Source organism: Papio anubis, chromosome 1 (assembly GCF_008728515.1).
Source record: "Papio anubis isolate 15944 chromosome 1, Panubis1.0, whole genome shotgun sequence".
NCBI classification, from domain to species: Eukaryota; Metazoa; Chordata; class Mammalia; order Primates; family Cercopithecidae; genus Papio; species Papio anubis.
Window position 1 is genome coordinate 149150979 of NC_044976.1, and position 10175 is coordinate 149161153.

At 45.2% G+C, this 10175-nt stretch overlaps 1 long non-coding RNA gene across 1 annotated transcript; it reads right to left on the reverse strand.

Moving 5' to 3' along the window:
* Positions 1–428: 428 nt before the first annotated feature.
* On the reverse strand, positions 429–8765 carry LOC108584057. The gene is made up of 3 exons (XR_001898939.3): positions 8269–8765; positions 6556–6714; positions 429–478 (listed from the first exon to the last, which is right to left on the reverse strand). It is a non-coding gene; the product is annotated as an uncharacterized LOC108584057 (long non-coding RNA).
* Between the last annotated feature and the right edge of the window lie 1410 nt (positions 8766–10175).

The following is a 10175-nucleotide window of genomic DNA, read 5'->3' on the forward strand; positions in this document are numbered from 1 at the left end:
GATGTTTGCTTTTCTCACTTTACATCATAAAAATTTTTCATGCTGCCATATTAATCTTCATAACCATAATTTTTAAATGACTGTATAATCCTTTGGGAATTTAAAATGTAATATATACATTACATTTATATTTTAAAAAATCAAAAGTACCAAATAATACACTGTGAGAGTAATTCTTCTCCCAGGTCCGGCCTTTAAGACCCTTTACTTCATGGCTCATGACTGTAATCCCAGAACTTTGGGAGGCTGAGGTGGGTGGATCGCTTGAGCCTGGGAGTTCAAGACAAGCCTTGTCAACATGGTGAAACCTCGTCTCTACCAAAAATACAAAAACTAGCCGGGTGTGATGGTGTGTACCTGTAGTCCCAGCTACCTGGGAGGCTGAGGTGGGAGGATTGCTTGATCCAGGAAGTCGAAGCTGCAGTGATCCATGTTCATGCTCCTGCACTCCACCCTGGGTAACAGAGTGAGATCCCATCTCAAAAAAAAAAAAAAAAAAAAAAAAAATACCGTTAACTTAGAAGCAGTGGCTATTCCAGGTTCTAAGATACACAACCAGCAATATTCTGTGCACATAAAGACTATACATGAAGACCGTTTCCTCTTCTTTTAGGCACAAATGAGGTGATACTAGATACAGTTGGCCCTCTGTATCTGAGAATTCTACATCTGTGGATTCAACTAACTGTGAATTGATAATATTTTAAAAATCCAATATAATAATAAATAATACAAATAAAAAACAACATAGTATAACAACCACTACATAGCATTTACATTGTTTTGGGTATTATAAGTAATCTAGAGATGATTCAAAGTGTATGGAGGATGTGCATAGGTTATATACAAATAGTATATATCATTTTATATAAGGGACTTGAGCACTTTCCGATTTTGGTATTCTTGCATTGTTCCTGAACCAATCCCATGTGGATAGGGAGGGACAACAGTATTTGCTTTCTCATGTAATACATCCTGGACACTATCTCATGTTCACACATCGAGACAGGCCCTATTCTTTTTAACTACTGCCTAATACTCTATGGCATGGACATTCTATAATCTATTGAACCAATAATTGGTAAACATTTAGGGTTTTCCCAGTTCTTTTTCTGTTATACATGCCACAAGATGTAATATTGAAGTTTTGAATCAGCTACCAAGTTATAATAGATGCTGCTTTCTAAAGGAAGTGCTAGGCTGTATACAAAATTTACTACAAAAGAAGTTTAAGACCGGTTACCTGACTGTTGAAACCTCTCAGTTATACTGAAGATATAAAAGAGTGGAGACAGGAGAAGATTGCAAAGAGATTCATGAGGGCTTCCTCCTTCCCCTGAAGTCAAGAAAGAGGTATCCAACAGGTAGCTCAAGAAATGTCCTTGTTGCTCCTACTGATCTGGAGGCCAGCTGCCAGGGTCATGGTGTGTGAACCCACCCACTTGATCTGTTTTTAAGGCCAAACCCCAACAAGGTCTAGTACCAGCTGTCCTCAGAACACTGCCACTTGCTCAGAGAGAACCAGCCCTTCTAGCATCATTGGGAGCAAAGCAAAAACTCTGCAAGTCAAGTCATTGCCCATGAGGACAATATCCAACAGGTGCTTATTGAACTTCAATGTGCATTGAAAGCACCTGGAGATCTTGCTAAACTGCAGCTCCTGGCCCAGGAGAATCAGGAACTGAAGAGTCTGCATTTCAATCAAGCTTCCAGGTGATGCCAATGCTGCTGGTCTGCAGACCAAACTTGGGACGTAGAGGACTTACAAATATATCCCAAATAATACATTCCAAAGCCAAAGTCACTTTATAAAAGCATTGTTTTGGGTTATCTCATTCATTCAGAATAATTGAGGTAGGGAAGATATTCTGAAAATTTGAAGAAGTAAATTATTTAAAAATTGTAAAACACAAGTGCCTTTATTTTATTTTTTTTGAAGGCTATATGTTTTCATTGCATAGAGTGACAGAGGTTGACAAGAAGGGGGTTCTGTGAATCTACCTCAGTAAAGAGAAAAGAATTATTTGAAATTTCTAGGTCTGTTTTTTTACTAAACTCAAGACCCTCGAAACAACTTGAAAATGCCAAATTCTCTCCCACAGGCTAAAGTGCTACAGCTGATATTTCATGCTAATAGCCATTTTTAGGGTTTTTTTTTTTTTTTTTTTAAAGCTCTCCTTTATTGTGTTCTCATGTACACATTGAATAAATGAGCAAATAGTTGAGTTCCTTTGCTTATAGATTAGTTCCCTCATAAATGGCACAAAAGTAAGCTTTGGTTCCATCACTAAGTTGTTACAAAGTCTGTGCACTGTCCAGATGAATGACACTTTTCTAAGACCTGAGCCAGCCTGACACCAGTTTCCTTCCCATGCCCCACACCCCCAAGAATAAGCCAGGGTTGGGAGAGTGTGTTCTCCTGAACAAGGCTGAGCAATCATTTTTGCTGCCCCTGCAAAGACAGCTGGTAAGAGCCTGCTTATTATCACCTCCCCCTGCCTGTGTGGGGGTACAAGTGGGTGAGGAGGGTTGGCAGGGAAGTGAAGAGGCTGCTTCTGGAACCTGCTGGGTAGATTACTGTGTGGCTTCTCCCTGAGTCATCAGGGCAGGGATGAGGCTGGAGGAGTGGGGTTTTCCTACCAGTATTTGAGTTTTCTTTAGGTGTGAGAGGACACAAATGGTTCAGGCAGCCAGGCCCACAGCTGCTGCCTCATTTGCATGATGATTTACATGGCTGAGGCTTGGACGCCCAAGGGTAGGCATTTTTCTAGGGTGTTTAGGCAGATTCATCCTTTATGCATATGTATGCAAGTTAGGAGTTGTTGGGGGTGAAGAAGGATCAGGGCACTCTGTTTTTGACTGTTTCCCCATTTCTGCATTTCCACCAGCAGTGCCAGCTGCTGATGTCATCCTAGCTGTGAAGCCCAGCATCGAACCAGAGCCTACCTTACCAAGAGCTTTATGTGGGGCTCTTGGGGTTAGAGAGGAAGGACATGAAGAGAACTAGTGAGCACAGCCTTGGCTTTTGAGGAACTGACAGGCAGGAGCAGAAGCAAATACAGATCCTGAGAACCCTCATGAAGGAGCTTCTGTGCAAATGGGTGTAGAGGGCACAAGGGTGGTGACTACATAGAAAACTTGGGTGCTATAGCCTGGGGAAAAGCAGAGATGAATTCACTGTGGCCTCTAGGTCTCAATTTCCTCCTGCTACAGTGAGACTAATAATACCTACCTTGCTCTGTTGCTTTGAGGATTAAATAAGATCATGAATGTAAAATGCCTAGAACAGTATCTGGCTCTAAGTGGTATCTGTCATAATATTAATTATTATTAATAAGACGAAACCATAGAGCAACCAAGATCCTGTCTTGCATATCCTACTTCTTTGCTGCCTTTTCTATTGTGAGAAAAGCCTGCCTTGAGCGCCCTCACTCCTTCAAACCTTGGGTTTTCTTTGGGATCTGCAAATATCAACAAATGACTGGACAGACTGCAAGGTGCCATCTGTGGCCCCCAAACAGGACAGGCCAAGGTGTGACCGAGTAGCTCACTTGAGGGTAAAACCTGGGACTTCAGCCTCAGGGACAGCGTAACTTCCCACTCTGCAACCAGCAGGCTGTAATAAGTTGGGAAATTGGGGCTTCATGGGTAGAGTAAAAAGAATGCAGAACCAAACTACATTCAAATCTCGGCTCTGTCACCAGGCGTATAACTTTGAGCAAGTTGTTTAACCTCTTTGTACCTCGGTTTCTTGATCTGTTAAATGGGGATGATAATAGTACCTACCGCATAGGGAGGTTGTGTGAATCAAAAGTGTTAACACATACAGTTGTCTCTCAGTACCTTCGGGGGATTGGTTTCTTTGGGTAAAGAGAACCCAAATACTGGCAGGAAAACCTCGCTCCTCCAACCTCATCCCTGCCCTGATGACTCAGGGAGAAACCACACAGTAACTTACCTAGCAGTCTCCATGGACATCAAAATCCAAAGATGCTCAAGTCCCTGATATCAAATGGCTTAGTATTTGCATTAACTTATGCACATCCTCCTGTTTACTTTAAATCAATACCAGATTACTTATAATTCCTAATACAATGTAAATGCTATGTGAATAATTGTTATACTTTATTGTTTAGGGAATAGTGACAAGAAAAAATGTCTGTAGATATTCAGTACAGATGTTTTGTTTTTTAAAAATATTTTTTATCCACAGTTGGTTGAACCCACAGACATGGAAGGCTGAATGTATGAAGTACTTGGAAAGGTACCTGGTCCAGAGTAAACGCAAGACAAATTATCAAATTTGGCTTTTGATAATTTTTGATTGGGGGGTGACTAGGGTGTGAAGGGTGTGTGGCCAGAGGACTGAGAACAACTGGGTGGGCAGACGGAGACCTCCACTTGCCATGGTTTATGCGTCTTTAGGGAAGGAAAGGACAAAGATGGTGGCTGGGATGGAGAAGGACGCGCTTCTGCAAAGTCAAACAAAACTCCAAGGGACTCTCACTAATATCCTAGGAGCTTCCACAGGATATCAGGGCTCTGCCCAGGCCACCGTCTCCTCATCCTGCAGAGGGAGGATGGCTTCTGTCTGCGTGACCCTTCTGTGAACCACACCTGCCAGCTGCAGCCTGTGCCGCCCAGCCCCGCTGGCCTGCTCCTCCTCAGGTACACTGGTGCATGAACCTGGGGATGTCTGACTTCTCTACCACTATTTTTCCTTCTTCTCATTTCTGCTTTGCTTAAAAAAACTTGCTGAATGATTTGTATTAATATTTGTATAAGCCATCTTAAGTTATTCCTGGAATAGGCAGAGAAATAAAGAAATAAACCACCTAGTTCCTAGTGTTTTTAACTTTCTTAAAGTTTTTATAGCAGTGGTTTTCAAATTTATTTTTTTCAAAGGATCTCCTTTTTAAAAAATGAAATATTTTCTAGAAACCCTAACATATGTAAACAGCCTGATCAGGTTAAAGCAGGGAAAAAGACCTCAGCACCCACCCGCTGCTCACCCCCTGGCCACTCCCTGCCCGCCTTGCCTACCCCCTTGTCCCCCAAGGCGTCTTTATCAAGTCCTATCTCTGAGGGGCACTGTTTGTAAACCATGAGTCCCTTCCATGGAAACCACACTGCAATGTTTGGTATTTCATTTTGGTGCAAAAATAAGGAAGTGAGATGGTTTCCTATGACCTTTTGGACAATTTCCTAATTATTGCTGCTAAACAGCAATATCTATACCTGCTATATCTATGTCTGCTATATAGACATTAACTGCTAAAGAATGAATATTAGTTAACCTCTAACAGGAAATAACAAAATGAACAAAAGCAAAAGTCCTGTTTACCTTTCTATTACAGAAGATAATCATTTGTGAGTTTAAGTAACAATTGAGCTTTAATTATCACTGACAGAATGAAAACAAGTAACAGCTAGATGCAGATCTTCAATGTGAAATACAAACAAAATACAATTCAAAAGTAGTTTAGAAACTGAGTTTTAACTAATAATCAGTACAACTTCTACATCAGCTACCCCCAGTCTCCACCAGTACAGGGAATTCTCCATTCCTCAAATTGTCTCCACTCTCCCATCCTTTTGTGTTTAACCCTCTCCTCAAATCCCAGCTCCTTCATGAAGCCTCGTGTGATCTACCTAGTCCAAGCCCAGTGGCACTTTATTAAATACAGTCTGCTCTTAGGGTGTGGGCTGAGTCCCCTCACTGAGGGGGCTGACGTGGCATCTGGGCCACTTTCACACAGTGGTCAGCCCTGCCGAGCGCAGTGGACACCCAACCACTGCTCCTTCCATTCTCTCTCTCATTCTCCCTGGTACTCAAGACGGTGCCTGCTTCTGAAAGAGTTAACCTTTATATGACTGTGTTGGTAGAAAGACAAGTACGTTAAATTCTCTTTCAACATCAAGTTCATTTTTTTCTGATTTTAAAAGAAATTAAAATATTTACATAAGCCCCTAAAAGCATGACGGGCCCTTGGCGATGCTACTGTGCACGTATATAAAGCTGCCACTTTACTAGCTATGTGGACTTGGGCAATTTACTTAACCACTCTGGGCTTTAGTTTTCTCATTTGTAAAATGGGGATAATGATAGTGCCCAATCCGCAGAATTAAATGTCAGCTATGACTTGCCTGCATTGCAAAGTTAAAAATAGGGACACACAAAGGATAATATCTTCTTGATTTCTTTTTATGCTCTGATCCAATATCAAATTAGCTTTTCAACTTATTTTTGGCAAACATAAACTTCCTATTTTAAAGGAAAAGCACTAGAAAGAACAAATGAAACCAAACCAAAAGCTCTTCCGAGACATCCAAGGACTCTCGCCAAACTGCAACTTGATGAGTTCACAGTAAATGAATCAGAGACATATGGTTTAGATTCCCCACTCAAAGTCCTCAGAGGGAAACAGGAAGGCCAAAGACTCCAGAGAGCAGCTGGCCGTGTCATCCCCACTCTGCCAGCTGAGCAAGAGATTACGATGCCCTGGAGCCCCTTAGGCATCTCCCGGATGGTCCTTTCCCCTGGGCTCAACTCACGTTTCTCATTTGACTCTGTCTTCCTCCGGAAAGAAGATGTCATCCAGGAACTCTAACTGGAAACTGGATAGTTACCAGGGCACCCAAAACCCAGTATTTGATTATTACTTCATCCTTGACCTTCATTCCATTCATTCCCAGCTGCAGACAGTAGGATTTCTAAGGAAGAGTTAAGAGGGTAGAGGTGGTGGACTGTCTCTCCGTGATTGTTGTTTTCCAGGAACTCAGCTTGTTGCCAGAGAGAGGTCACACACTAGAATGTTCCCAGTGACCAGCAAGGGAACTCTGGAATGACTCATGTGAGGACCTGCACCAGGAAAGGGAGGGTTATGGCCTAAAACCACACCACCCCCCTCACTGTATCAAACTGCATCCTTTTCAGTGACAACTTCAGCCCCTGCCCTTCCCCCACCAGGAAGCCTTCCTAGATGAACCAGAAGCACTTTCTACCCCAAGCCACCCTGACACCTCCAACACTTCATTTGCATATGTGGTTAGCTTTTTAATGATATCAGAGCAATCTGTGAACAGCTTCAGCGGGGGCCCTCTGACATAATTGAATAAATTGGATGTTAAAGATCTGATTGAGGCCAGGTGTGTTGGCTCACTCCTGTAAACCCAGTGCTTTGGGAGGCCTAGGAGGGAGGATTGATTGAGCCCAGGAGTTTGAGACCAGCTCCAGGCAACATGGCGAGATTCTCATCTCTAATATACAAAATAAAAATTAGCCAGGTGTGGTGGCAGGCACCTGTAGTCCCAACTACTCAGAAGACTGAGGTGGGAGGATCGCTTGAGCCCCAGAGTTCGAGGCTACAGTGAGCTATGATTGTGCCACTGCACTCCAGCCTGGGCAACAGAGTGAGACCCTGTCTCAAAAATTTAAAAAATATATATATGACTGAGAGCCAGCTTGGTAAAGCCTTCAGAGCCAATGTGTCTGGCAGTCAGTCAACACACATGGAATGAATGCGCACTGGGGAACTGCAGTGCAAGACAGAGATGTGGAGGAAAGACCTGACTCTCAGAGATAGAAGAGTCAGGAAAGACACAAATAAAAACCCCAAAGAACTCCCAGACACAGACCTCTACAAATTGACTTGTTAACCTTTTGGACCCGATCACAGCGGAAGCAAGGGCTTCACACCATACGAACCTGGGTCAAGGCTAAGGTGTGGGGCAGGTTCTTCTCCTCTGCTCAAGCAGGCTTTATGTGGCGCACACTCTCTCCAAGACACAAAAAAAGCACCATATCCCCCCCCACCCTGGCCCCCGTCACCCTCTCAGAAGGGGCTCCCTGGCCTAGCAGAGAGCAAAAGGCTACAGCTCTCACCACTCAAAGCTGGGCACGACCCACCTCAAAGCTGGGCACGACTCGCCCCAAAGCAGAGAAGTGGAGGTGAGGACACTCGATAACTGCGCCAGCAGGGCTGTGCATGAAGCCAGCACCTGAGAGAAGACAGGAGGGAGGCAGAATTGAAGCCAGAGGCTGTGGTTTGTGGTGGTCACTATGGCCCACTCTGATTACTATGCACCAGGCGAGAGCCTGTGCTGGGTGCTCCTGAGCATACAGATACGCAAGACACGGCCCTTGGGGGTGAGAGGTCCTATAGGAGAAATTAGACAAAAACACAAGGCTGCCTGCATTGAATGCCAAATGATGGACACACACCATAACTGTCAGAGGAAAAGAAATAATATTTACTGAATACTTACTATGTGTTAAAGCATCTCTAAATGGTTTAGATGTATTTAATTTTTCCAACAGCCCATGGAGCGATTGCTAGTATTATTTCCACTTTATGGATGAGAAAATTGAGGCTCAAAGAATCCTAAAGAACTTGCTTGGTGTCACACAATTTTTCATGGTAGATCCAGATTTTCAACTCAAAATTCTACCTCTCCAAGTGCGCGCGCGCGGACCCACGCACATGCATGGTTTTCCTGATGGGAGAGGACTTTGGGAAAGAGAGGTGACGCCAGGCACAGGACTCCGGCTCCTACGCATAATTTATTTTTGACACATAGGGGGAACTTCGATGGCTGAGTTTTCAAGCAGAGGGATGTCTTCTAACGAAGAGTTCATTTTTGATGTTTAGTTGTGCAGTCGTTAAGTCTGCGAGTTGCGATGCTGCTTCAGTTGTGCTGTGGGAGAGCAGTGGCCCAGGACTGACCGGCAGGGCTGGGGAGGAGCCCACGGAAAGAGGAAGGGAGGGCAGGGGAGGGGAGAAGCAGCTGTCCCCGGGCTGCCTGGGAGTCACTGGGGAGTCCCAGCCCGCCCTTGGGCCTAGGGCTCCCCGATGGTGCCTCCACTCTTCGCAGAGCCAGGGGGCGAGGAAGGAGGAGGGAGGGAAGAGGAATCCCGGTGGGGAGTGGGAGAGCGTCCTCCGCGACCGCTTGGGTCCTCCGAGGGGCAGCCTCGGAGAGGGTGGCGGCAGCGCTCGGAGTCTCCTGGATCTCAGCGCCATCTCGTGGCTGCTGGCAGGTCTGCCTTGAGCCCTCTTGGCGCACACGGAAAACCGGAGCTCGTCCCATCAGCGGCAGGTGCTCTCCGGCCAGCAGTGAGCCCCAGGGGGCTTTCTCCTGCGTCAGGGAGCCAGGAGGGGAAGCGGGCATGGGTGCTGGGACCAGATTTGCCTGGTTCTGTGCTCCTGGGTAAGGACTGATTGTCAAGAGTGGGCCTCCAGTTCTACCCCAGGCCCTGAGGGCCTTGTCCTTTTGCTGGGAGCCCCCACCGTTCTCCCCTACTCCCTCCTGTCTTCTCAAAGGATAGCATAATGGAAGAAATCATCTTTCGAGTACGCAGGCCAGAACTCTGCCCCGTTGCTTATACGTTGTTGTCCCCGCCTCTCTCTGGGTCTCAACGGTGTCATCTGTTAAAGGGCATAATAACACCAGGAGGAGAATATATTGTAAAGCCTCTGGCACAGTGCCTTCAAGTAGTAGGAACTTAATCCATCCTTGAAGGCGACATCATCATCAGTGGTTACAACAGGTCTCAGTGTTGTGGACGCTCATGCTTAGCAGATGGTAGGTGCTCTGGGAATATTGCAAACGAGTAGCCATGCCTTCTTAGCTCCAGCCCAGGAATGGGACAGTCCTAGTGCTAGATGTTTGCCTAGTCCCATAGATGATAACAGTCCAGCTGGTCTTGCAAACCTAATAAAAATAGCTGTCTATTCTACCCATCAGCCCGGGAGAATGCTCCAGTGTCACTAGTGACTCCTGCTCCCACATCTGCCTGCAGGAAGCCCTCTTGGAACAAAAGCATCTCACTTCTAGGAGGCATCAAGGCAGTGAGGGGAGAGGGCAGTGGTGTGGGTTACATAGACCTGGGGCTCCCTTACCAGGTGAGGACCTGGGGCAGGCCACTAACCTCACCAAACCCCATGTTTGTCCTCTGTAAATCAGGGATATGATTCTACTTCCCACCTCTTTAGGCTTTTATGGAATTAAAAGAGATTATTCATGTAAAACACTTAGCATGGTAGTTTTAGTGTGCATCAGCATCACCTGAGGATTTATTAAAACAAGAGTTGCTAGGCCCCACCTCAAGTTTCTGAAGCAGTAGGACCGTGGTGTGGCTCCATAATTTATTTGCACTTCTAATTTGCATCTCGGGG